The 11,751-nt window shown below is 41.8% G+C and overlaps 1 long non-coding RNA gene across 1 annotated transcript; it reads right to left on the bottom strand.

The window, feature by feature from the left end:
• Positions 1-536: 536 nt before the first annotated feature.
• Positions 537-9,624, bottom strand: LOC111721671. Its single transcript, XR_002770753.2, has 4 exons — positions 9,506-9,624; positions 7,390-7,569; positions 6,448-6,522; positions 537-666 (listed from the first exon to the last, which is right to left on the bottom strand). It is a non-coding gene; the product is annotated as an uncharacterized LOC111721671 (long non-coding RNA).
• Positions 9,625-11,751: the final 2,127 nt, after the last annotated feature.

Below are 11,751 nucleotides of genomic sequence, written 5' to 3'. Positions count from 1 at the left end.
ATGGCCTTTTATCTATGATACCATACTGTTTCTCTTAGCTGTTAATAAAAGAAATGGTGGAAATCTGTTGTTTACTTACCCTGAGAGATGGAATTTAATGTTTGAGCTAGAAAACCTTTGAGAGGTTCAGAATAGATTTCCAAGTCTAAGGTTCACCAGCACATTGAAAATCAGACTATATTAGAGATTGTTCTTATCTTGCTTCTTCAAATGATGAAAACAACAAATTGCAATTTTTTGCAGGAACCTTAAGATGAAGGTTCAAAAGGTATAAAGAAATCAATTTCTTCAAATTCATACATATTGCTAAAGGTAAACTACTGACTAACAAACACATCCTCTCTTTCCTAGATTTATAATGCTGAGCACAGATCCCATCACTTAGCAGTAGGAAGCCAGAGGTGTCTGTCTTTCCTCTAAATGGCAGCTGACTATTTAGGGACAATCTCCCCTGGGAGGTTGCAGCTGCCTCTTGGTAGGCCAGAATGGCCTTCGTCTTTGAATTTCTTTTTACACAAACCATTTACTTGCCTGTATTGGTACTTCTGGCTGACATTCACTTTCTGATTAGCGAGAACCAACAATCTCCTTGACAACCACTGCTTCCTTGGCTTGCCCAGCTGGTGTCAGGTTTCTTTGCTTTGTCTGAAGCCAAGAGAGACCATTCTGCAGAAGGATGGCATGAAAAGACTTATTACATCTTTGTCTATTACGTCTTCTTAGAGTTGCTACTCTATTCAACATCTATATGTAAAGCACTATGCTAGACGTTAGAGATAGATACAAAGGAAAAAATAAAACAAAAAGCTGCTACTAATAGGAAGCTTCCATTTTACTGGAGACGTATATGAGATGCATTCACTCCAGTGTGAACTATCATCTGGCTTCTGTTTTAAAGGAAAACCACCTGTGTGCTGTGTAGCAGCAGACAACAAAACACCCAGAAATCCAAAGCTTTTAAATATAAACTGTTTTAATTCTCTATTTGGATAAACCTCCTGAGCTCCTATAAATGGAGCCCAAGGTTAATTTAGATTCAAAATGTTTGAATAAATCTTTTCAAATAAAGAGTTTCATTTGGGTCCAGTGTATACAAGAAACTTAGAAAGGCTGCCAATGTGGCACACTGCAATTCCAACGGCCCGGGACTGGGTATCCAGGGACCTAGGCTCATATAACCAGCTCTGTTATTTACTGGGAGTCCCTTTACCTTGTGGGGTCTAAAGAGATTGAAAGTCGACCCCTCAAGGGTCCCTTCCAGTTCCAGAATCCATGACATACACACACATATACAATTATCCATGAGTTGCTATAAAAAGCAAGCTTGGTATTGTGGAAATCACTGGACAAGGTGCCAAAGGACCTGGATTAGAATTCAATTTTTCTCTAGCCTAGGGTCTCGCATGATTAATAACTTAGACCTCTCTATGCTTCAGTTTCTTTACCAATAAAACACAAATATATAACTTACCCAGCTTTACTCATATTCCAGGATTACTGAAAGGATCAAGTAAAATAGAAGTTCACGAGGAGGGAGGGAACAAGAATTTATTTAGCACCCATTCTGTGCCAGGAACTACCCAAAGCACATCACAAAAATTAAACCATTTGAGCTGCACAACAAACTTGTGCATTATTAGCCCCACTTTACAAATGAGAAGCTGAGACAGACAAGTTTCAAGTTACTTGTCCAGGATCACATGGCTTGTAAGTGTTTGAGACTGAATTGGAATCTAGGTCTTCCTGATGGCAGACCCACTTCTCTACCCATTGCACCACCTGACTCCTTAGATTATTGGAATGGGAAGGAGGTTTACATTAGAGGTCATCTGTTCCAAATTGTGAGCCCTGAAGAGGTTAAGGGATCTGTCCAAGGTGACATGGTAAGCTCAGGCAGGCCCTGCCTTGAGCTCACAGCTGGAAGCTCCTGATCCATGTTTACTCCTTGCATCAAAATGGCCAAATTGCTTGAGAAAGTTCAGGGAGGGCACAAATAGAAAATGCTACTAAAAAACAGAATTCCAAAAGAAACGAGTGGGCAAAGTAGATAAAGAAAGATAATGAGCGTGTACTCAGAAGTTTTGAAAGGTACTACGATAACTTGTTGTTGGTACTGGGTCCAACTGAGAATATATGACCCAGTACCAAGGAGAACATCGTATCATTAATACCAGCAGAATATCTGAAACAAGAGGACCGTGCTCAATGGGCCTCATGGTCTCTTAAGCCCTAGATCAGGGGTTCTCAAACTTTTTAAATAGGGAGCCAGTTCATTGTCCCTCAGACTGTTGGAGGGCCGGAGTACAGTAAAAACAAAAACTTTGTTTTGTGGGCCTTTAAATAAAGAAACTTCATAGCCCTGGGTGAGGGGGATAAACGTCCTCACCTGCTGCATCTGGCCCACAGCCTTAGTTTGAGGACCCCTGCGCCTAGATCCTATAATCCTGTGCCCCAAATCCTCATCCTGCTTGATTTTTCTTCTTCTATCTCTTTCCTCACATTGTCCTTTATACCTGGAATGCACTCAATCCATCAAATCTGCAGGTACAAAAAAGAGGCAAAAGACAGTCTCTAAATTCAAGGAGCTTATGATCCACTGGGGGAGACTAGATACAAATACATACAAAGCAAGCTCTATATAAGATAAATAGAAAGTGCTAACAGAGGGAAGGGCTTGGGATGAAGAAGCCTTGGGGAAGACTTCCTGTAGAAGGTGGGATTTTAAGGTTGGATTTTAAAACAAGCAAAATTAGTCAGTAATCAGAACCCAGGAGGGGGAGTATTCAGACACGGAGCATGGTCAGAAAAAAACTTTTGTAGTCAAGAGATAAAGAACATCGTGTAATAGCCAGAAAGCCAGAGTCAGTGGATTAAAGAGCACATATAGTAGAATAAGGAATAAGCAGCCTAAAAAGGTAAAAAGGAGCTAAGTGATGAAGGGCTTTCAAGGCCAAACAACATTTTATATTTGTTCCTGGAGGCAACAGGGAGTCACTGGAAATTTCTTTGATGGCTAAATGGATGGCTGACCAGACTAGAGAGAGACCTGAGGCAGACAGGCCTACCAGCATCTGTTTCAGCAATCCAGATGTGAAGTGATGAGGGGTGGTGACATGAGAGAGGCTACCAGGCAAAATTGACAAACCTGGCAATGACTTGCATATTGGGGAATGAGAGAGAATAGAGTCAGGGATGACTCCTAGGGCACAAGCCTGAAGAACTTGGAGGAGGAAGATGCCCTTAATAATGACAGAGAATGTAGCAGGACTTCCCATACCACCTATATCATCTAAGGTCTCTTATAGAATCTCCCTAAAAGTCCCCACTCCCAACAAATATTTTATCTCTCTTTATATTTTCCTACCAGTTCTTTGTATCTTCTCCCTTCTCTTTCTCATTAGACTGAAAGCTCCTTAATGACTTTGCTATTTCTCTATCCTGAAAGTCTGTCGTAATTGCATGTTTCCTAAAATGGGTTTAAAAGCATTCAGAATAAGGTTCTTAGAAAAAGAAAGCTACAAGGCACATGAAAACCTAACTTGGAGAAATGCTTTTAGGCAAACTCAGGGCAGAGGTACAGAGAATTTGAACAAACTCCCAACATGCTTCTGGAAATTCAGAAGCAGTAGAGGAAGAGGAAGAGCAGCACTGTGCATCAAGAGACACAAGTCTGAGGCTCAGCTCTGCTGTTCTCCAGCTGTGTGGCATGGAGCCACAAAGAAGCTCCCTGGCCGATTTCCTCTTACATCAAATGAGGGATTTACACTAGATAGGGAAGTAAAGGGCAATGCAAAGTCTGCTGGGTTTGTCTTCCTGGAACCTTGAGCAAACCATTTTCCCTGTATGGGTCTCAGGTTTCCTTTGCCTTTCCTTAAGCCCTTGGCTTAGAGGCCTCCTAGGCCCCTGTTAGCCGTAAATCTGTGATCCTGACTTTTAGGTTCCTTTCAGGTCCAAGTCTAGGAACATACCTAGATAGCAGCAAAAAAAAAATCTCTGTACAAAATAGCAATATACCTCCATTTCAGTAGAAGAAAAGGTGGTATCAGGTAATGAAGAATCTGCCTCAGCAGCAGACTTTGCACACAATAAGCACTAAATAAATGGATCTCAGATCAGAGCAGAAATCCCTTAGAGATCACACAGTCAGAAGTTTCTGAACCTGGGGCCTACAGGGCCTTGGGAGAAATTGCAGCAAGGCCATGAACTTAGATGGAGAAAAACAATAACATTCTCTGAGGGGTCCATAGGCTCAATCCATGAGACTGAGACATAAAAAAGCTAAGAACCACACTTCAGAATGGCCAGGAAGGTCTGGGCAAATGAGGTGATTTACTAGGGTCACACTAAAAAAGTCAAGATAGGATTCAAAGGGCAGATCCTGTGACTGTCATCTCCCCAAACCTGGTCCCTTCTTATTCTATAAAAACTTTCCAATCCTGCCAAGGATACACAGTGTGCCTTTCATTAATACTCCTTCCTCTCTAGTCACTGCCAACTCACTAAGGAAGGCCCTGATCACTGCAGGCCTTGGGGGAGGCACACTGCTTCTGGCCTCTCACTCCTTCAGTCCATCACCCATTCATCTGTCAAGTTGTTCTTCCCAACATAGGTCTTTGCCACCCCTTCCTCCTCATAAAACAACACAGGCTCCTCACAGAACTGCACTGGCTCCTCATTACCTCCAAGGTTAGATGGAAAATCCCATTTGGCTTTTAAAGCTTGTTATCACGGCCCCTTGTTACCTTGCCACTCTAATTACATCTCATTCCCTCATACACACATAATCTGGTGATACCCATCTGCAAAATCTGGGAACACCCCCGGGCTTTTCTTCACTCCTGGGATTCCCTCCATCTCCTAGATTTAAGTCTTAGAAGACACCTTTCCCAATCACCATCAACCCTTAACTTCTTCCTTCATTAATTATCTCCAATTTATTCTGTACATCTTTGTTTACATGTTGTCTCCCCCATTCAACCAAGTTCCTTCAGAGTAGGAACGATGTTTTGGTCTTTCTGTGTATTCCCAGTGCTTAGCACAGTACCTGGCACATGGGAGGCATTTAATAAATGCTTGTTTTACTTGACTTCATATACAGCATTCTTTCTATTTCAATATGCTTCATATTAAGGAAACCAAAGAAACTGCACAAAGTCAATACAATAGTAGGTATGTCCCCCAAACGGAACTGAGTATAGGTGAATGCCTCAGAACAGTTCCAGGCCATACAGGCTCCTAGCTGAAAGACCCTTCAAGGCCACCAACCTGAGGAGCTTCCACTCTACGTGTCTATGAGACACACTCACAGGTAAATCAATAATAGAAAATTGGGAAACAGAACGTTAGCAACTGGAGAGAAGTGGGAAGATGGAGCATCTGAAGGAGTTAAAACTTCCAAGAGGCAGAACAGAAAGATGGATATTTCAGCTACAAAATAGAATTTTAGAGAGATTGGAGATCAAATGTGAAGTTTGGGGAACAGTAATTGGTCAGTATGGATGAACATAGATTGAGTCCAGTCATGTGAAGTAATCTTGGACAGGTAGGCTAGAACCAGATTGTCACTGCTATTGCCTTTTATCTTTGAGCTTTTTTAATCATCTTGTTAGATCAATTTGCCCATCTTATGTCTAGTCCTGTGATGACACACTGGAGAAACAATGAGAGTAAAAACATCTATCATTTGGAGGAATTCCCTCCCCACCCCCCCAAAAAATCCCTGGTTCACCAATTTCCTAATTTTGAGCATCTTAGGGAATTCTTGCAATGCAATTCTTGCCATTCCTTTTTCTTCCTGCTCCTTCCCCACCCTCTCTTTCTCTTCTCCTTTAATCCTAAAGACCAAGTATAATGAACACCCAGGAGAGGAAAAGACTCCCAGGCTGTAGACAAAAAGCAGTCCCTGGTATAGTCCTTCTTTTCAGATAAAAGTCTAAAGACATTTTATACCTGTGAAAACCCCACATTTTAAAAAGTAATCTAAGCATCTTTACCTTAAACCTCTCTAAAATTCATGGAGCCTGCACTGGATAATCTTGGGGCATTTTAAAGTTTGTAAAACAGTTGCTCTACATTAGCTCATTTGCTTGTTAGCAATTAATTCTATGGGATACGGAGTGCCCTCTAAGCATAATTATGGTCATTTATAGATCAAGTAACTGAGGATCTGAGAGTTGACTTGCCCACAGTCACAGAGCATATCTGTGTTAGAGGAGGGATGTGACCCGACCCATAGGTGATATATGTGCTTCCTGATCTAATATTATTCCCTTCCCTAGAAGCCTCTTGAGACATACCCAGACAGACAAAGACATTTCAGATGATCCAACTACAATCTGAAGCTACAGTTCCAGGAAGGTGATATATCCAAAATTTGAGAGTACCAAAAAGCAAATAACCTCTTTCCAAAATGATTTGTTTTTTTCTAATAAGACAGATAGTTGTTACCTTCTCAAAATGAGTAGAAACACAGGTTCTTGATCTTCATTGTGTCATAGACTCCCTTCGGCAATATTGTAAAGCCTAGAGGCATTTGCAGAAAATCAGGTTTTTAAATAATTAGAAGAAATGTTAAATCAGAGATCAGTGAAAATAAACATACAGTTGTTTCCCCATGTAAATTCTTAGTATCCCTCACATCTAATCAAAGACCCATTGAGGATCTGTCAAGTAAGCACCCCTGGGGTATAAGCACTGCAAGAAAATGGCCCTGAATTGAAATAGTCCTCATATATGGCTACTGATTTTGAATCACTGGTGCCTATATCTTCTCAGATAAGCTGTTCAGTCATTAGTTACGTCCTGCATAAATCTCATTTTGGGATCTCCTGGCAAGCATATTGAAAGGGACAGCCATTTCCTTCTCCAGCACCTGACAGATGAGGAAACTGAGGCAAAGAGGGAGAAGTGACTTGCCCAGCGTCATCCAGCTACTAAGTATCTGAGGCTGGATTTGAACTCATGAAGATAAGTCTTCCTGATTCCAAGACCAGTGCTCTATCCACTGCAGTGCCCACAGCTGCCTTCTCAGATAAGTAGGGCAGTTTAATACACTTTCAGAGTAGTTTTTTGTTAAATTATCAGATTCACAGAGTCAGAAAGCAATAGATGGCCACCGAATCAAACCTTTACAATAACCTCTCCTATAAACCCTTTCTCAATTGCAGGGAGGGTAGAAGGGCAATCTAGGTTACCAAAGCATCTCCTGCAACTTCCAGCCCGGGTCTTCTCAGAGGCTCCCTTTCCATTTTCTCAGAAGTAAGGGGGTGGGGGCAAAGCAGCTTTCAGAAGTGCTGATCACCAACTAGAGGTAGGCTGGCCACCATTGTATCTAGCTCTGGAAAGGGCACTCAGGCAAGTTATTTTCAATCATATACCTCTTGGCCATACCTGAAGCATGTTTACTCTCAGAAGAGAAGCACATTTTCAGGGTGAGGAAACTTTTACCCAGTGGGAGGCTTCAAATTTCTTCAATGATACTTCAGTCTTGTGCCAAGGAAAGGTTATTGGTTAAGGTTGCCAGAAAAGGATCATCTGTGGCACCATCAATTATTTGAATCGATGACAAATCTAACAGGAAAAGGACAACATACATGTTTAGATGTAGCTTCTGCAAGCATTTGCTTGGCAATACTTATTGAGCACAAAGTAAGGCCCTCTACTAAGGAGTTAATTGGCAAACTTTCAAAATAATGCCAAGGAAAGCTTAAAGAAACATTTTTAAAATACACACCAGGCAGAAGTTGTTCAGATGGGAACAAGCTGGAAAACAAAGTGGAATCCACAAAGTGGGAAATGCTTTAAAATCCAAATGGGAATCCCTAGTTTATTATATTAACTATATTTTCTTCTCTTTATATTTATTCTCTATATACTAAGAGCAGCAGTTGTGATCTCCCCTACCTGGAACCTATCCCCGACACTGCGGGACACTAAGTTCATTTTCATTTACTCTATTAATACTACTAGGGCCCTAATACAGGTCCCAATACAGAATAATAAATACTTTGCTTGTTACTGATCCATTAATTACTATCCTAAAAGCAATATAGATTGCCAAGTAATTAACAGTCAGTTAATCCGGATTGACCAGATTAAACAGGAAAGTACACTGAATATAAATCCTTGCCCAGCCCTGCACAGGAGTGGTGGGGGCTTAGAGACTTGAGGCAAGGTATTCCCAAAATTGAAGGCCATTCCCAAAATCCAGAAAACTAATTTTAAAAAGCTTATCTAGTATGATGGCCATGGGTATTGAAAACGGAACAGATGCAAGATACAAAAAGTCAACATTTAGGATGCTAGAAATGAGATGAGATAAAGGAAAGTGACCATGTGACCCTGGGAGACTAGTGGAATGGCAGTAGCCTCCATAGACAAACTAAAGTATTGGAAAGGATGAACTGTAGAAGGAAGAAGAGATGAATTTCTTTTGGATATTGAGAGTTTATAATGCCTTAAAGAACATCCAGACTTAAATATCCAAATACTAGTTTAGATAAGATTTCAATATTCCAAGTCCAGATAATTTTCCTTACCCTATCTCCCAGAGGAAGGTGCAAGGGATGAAGGGCACTTGCCAGGCTTTGTCTACACAGCTATCATGTCCAGTACTTATGGCAAAGGATGGAGAACATAAGGAAGAGATCCCAGGGAAAGGGAAGTGTGTGAGTTAACAAATATTACAGATCCCAGTAGAAGGGGCATAGCAGAAAATAGGGAGGCAGCTACATGGGAGTGGAGATATCGTTTAGCTCGAAATAGGAAATACTATTGTCATCTTCTCAAGGGAACTTATAAAGGCAACTATGCAACTCTCTCTTTGAAATCTCCCATGTCTGAAAACATAGTTCTGCTGCACTAGGTTGGATTGCCTTTTGTTTGGACTAGGGTGATGTAGAGGACCATTAGGACGGCGTTTACAAGGCCAGCTGAGGCAAAATTATTTTCTTTCAAAAATTGTCTATATTGGCTTTTTTTTAAATTATAATTGTCTTTTTTACATCTTATTAGGGCAGTGACTTTAATGCCTATCATTATGAGAGTTCTCCCTCATTCTCTCAAAGAAGTTGGGATTTATCTCAACCAGATGAAATTAAAAAAAAAACAACTTCTAGATTCAGTAGTATTCATGAGACCTTGCTATTTCTTTTCCACCCTATCATCACCATCCAAAGGTTGAAAGAGGGGCAAGGGGATCACTTCTAAGGCCTGGGCCCTCAAACTTCTGGCAGTGGAGCAACCTCAGAATTTTAGAGGCACAGTGGTCCATCAGAGCATGGACAGATAGGAACCAGACTGCGGTTCTGAAGGTCAGGAGGACCTGACTTCAAATCTGGTCTCTGACACTTAACACTTCCTTGCTATGTGATCCTGGGCAAGTCAAGTCACTTAATCCCATTTGCCTCAGAAAAAAAAATCTAGGTTCTCTGGGGGGGAAGTAGCGGAGGGGGGCGGTCCCTGGTTCAAGACAATGGGATTTCTTAGGTCGGGGCCCTGGACTGACCTGACAGGCTGCCAGACACCCAGGATCCACCTTGGCTTTTGTTCCAGTATCATGATGGAGACATGTCAGGGAGACCACCTCCACACCTGCTGCCAGACCTACAGGGAAGAAAATAGAAAAGCCCAGAAGTAGGGGAGGGTACCCCAAACAGTATGAGGACATGGAAGAGGTACAAAGTCCCCCCACCCTTAACTCTTTAGGACAGAGCAGGGGGGAGCCAGGACACTGCTGCTGCTAGTTCTGCAGGGGCTCATCTTCCTATTCCCCACAATAGCAGCAGGAGGGGTGGTCCTGCTGCTTAGAGTTGACCTGACTTCCCTCCCAGTGTTGCCTCTCTACATCCTCAGAGCAATAGAACCACAGAGAAAACAATGCTGAGAGGAGCCCTTGGGAGGAGAAAACTGGGCAAAGGAGAATATCCAGCAGAAATGCACCCAAAAGAGAGATGGGCCCCCAAGGCAGCAGCCTCCCTCCCAGCCCTGGGCCAAGAAAAGTCAAGACAGCCCAGGCTACCTCAACTCACCACCCCCTCTGAAGCCAGATTCAGAGCCATAGAATAAGCAAGATGACAAACCCTGGTGTTCCAAAGCCAGATCCCATGGGTAGAACTGCTTAATCCCACCTCAGGTAATCAAAGCTACAGAACTCACAGCCATCACTAGTGTGATGGCAACTTCTCCTCAGTCCCAGGCCTTGAAGAAAGTGAAAATTACTGCTCCCTATCCCCCATCTCATGAGGGCCAAACCTGAGAACTAACTGTCTGGTTCTCATCATCCCACCACCCCCACCAAACAGCCCAAAGGGATTCAAGGCCAAAGCCCACAACTCTAGCAGCCCAGAACAGTCTTCTCCCTTCACCTCAGACATCAAAATGGCAGAACCCAACCAGCTTTCCCTCTTCTCCCCAACAACTGCAGGCTTAGGGCCCAAGCACAGCTAAGGTCACCAAACCCCAAAGTCCAGGCTCGGAGTTCTTGAATGCCCAAATTGGCTGCCACACCCCCAACCCAAGGGAGTCAAAGTGCAACAATTCCCCTCCAATCCAAGGATCCCCATCCAACAATAACAGCCCTAGGCCAGAATAACAACCACCTTCATTGAATGGCCAAAGCAGCCTGCAGCACCAACCCCTGACCCCAATTCCCAAATCAGCTTTTCCCTTTCAGTTGCACTTTGTCTTTAAGGAGTGGGCAGCTTTAGATTTTTAAAGAGAAGTACAGATGTGCATTTTGTCCCCCAAGTACTTTTGAGCGGTATTTTGTAGAGCAGAGATTAGACTTGTTCTGTTTGGCCCCAGAGGGTAGAACTAAGAGCAAGAGGTAGAATTTGCAAAGAGGCAAAGCTAGGCTTATGTCCATGCTGCATTTGAATGAACTGACACTTTAGTGGAAAGCTACAAAGGCATGGCGATGTGGGTCCAAGTTGTTAAAAACTCAACTGAGAAAGTACATGTAGAACTTTTCAAACTTTAAAGCACCAAATACTTGTCACCTATAATTATGACCAAGAAAATATTCCTTATAGCTGAAAGGAATCCTATTTAAGGACTCATTAGTAGATCTTCAAGTGCATTGCCCAATTACATCTGCATAGTCTGCAGCACAATTTTATCCTTCATGACCTAACAGTAACAAAAAAGTTGAGCACTCGATCATTAATATTTCTGCTAAAGCTTCAGAAATTCAAATTTCTTGGGTTATTATTTAAAACACCCTATCAAACTCCCAAGCAATTATTTTACAGAACTAGAAAAAATAACAAACTTTGTCTGCAATAACAAAAGCTCAAGAATTTCAAGGGAATTAATGGAAACATGCAAATGAAGGTGGTTTAGGTATACCAGATCTAAAACTATAATATAAAGCAGCAGTCATCAAAAGCATTTGGTACTGGTTAAGAAATAGAGTAGTCAACTGGTCAGCAGAATTGGTTATGTTCACAAGTCACATTAGTCAATAACGATAGTAAGCTGGTGTTTGATAAACCCAAAGACCCTAGCTTCTGAGATAAGAACTCAGTATTTGACAAAAAATTTTGGGAAAATTGGAAAATATGACAGAAACAAGCCATTGACCCACATCTAACACCCTATTCCAAGATAAAGTTGAAATGGATTCATAATTTAGACATAAAGAGTGATATTATAAACAAATTAGAAGAACAAAATATAGTTTACCTCTCAGATCTGTGGAGAAGGAATGAATTTGTGGCCAAAGAAGAACTGGACATCATTAAGGAACAAAAA

Source organism: Sarcophilus harrisii, chromosome X (assembly GCF_902635505.1).
Source record: "Sarcophilus harrisii chromosome X, mSarHar1.11, whole genome shotgun sequence".
Lineage (NCBI taxonomy): Eukaryota > Metazoa > Chordata > Mammalia > Dasyuromorphia > Dasyuridae > Sarcophilus > Sarcophilus harrisii.
The sequence above is the reverse complement of the archived record's forward strand: the minus strand, read 5'-3'. Positions and strand labels throughout refer to the sequence as shown.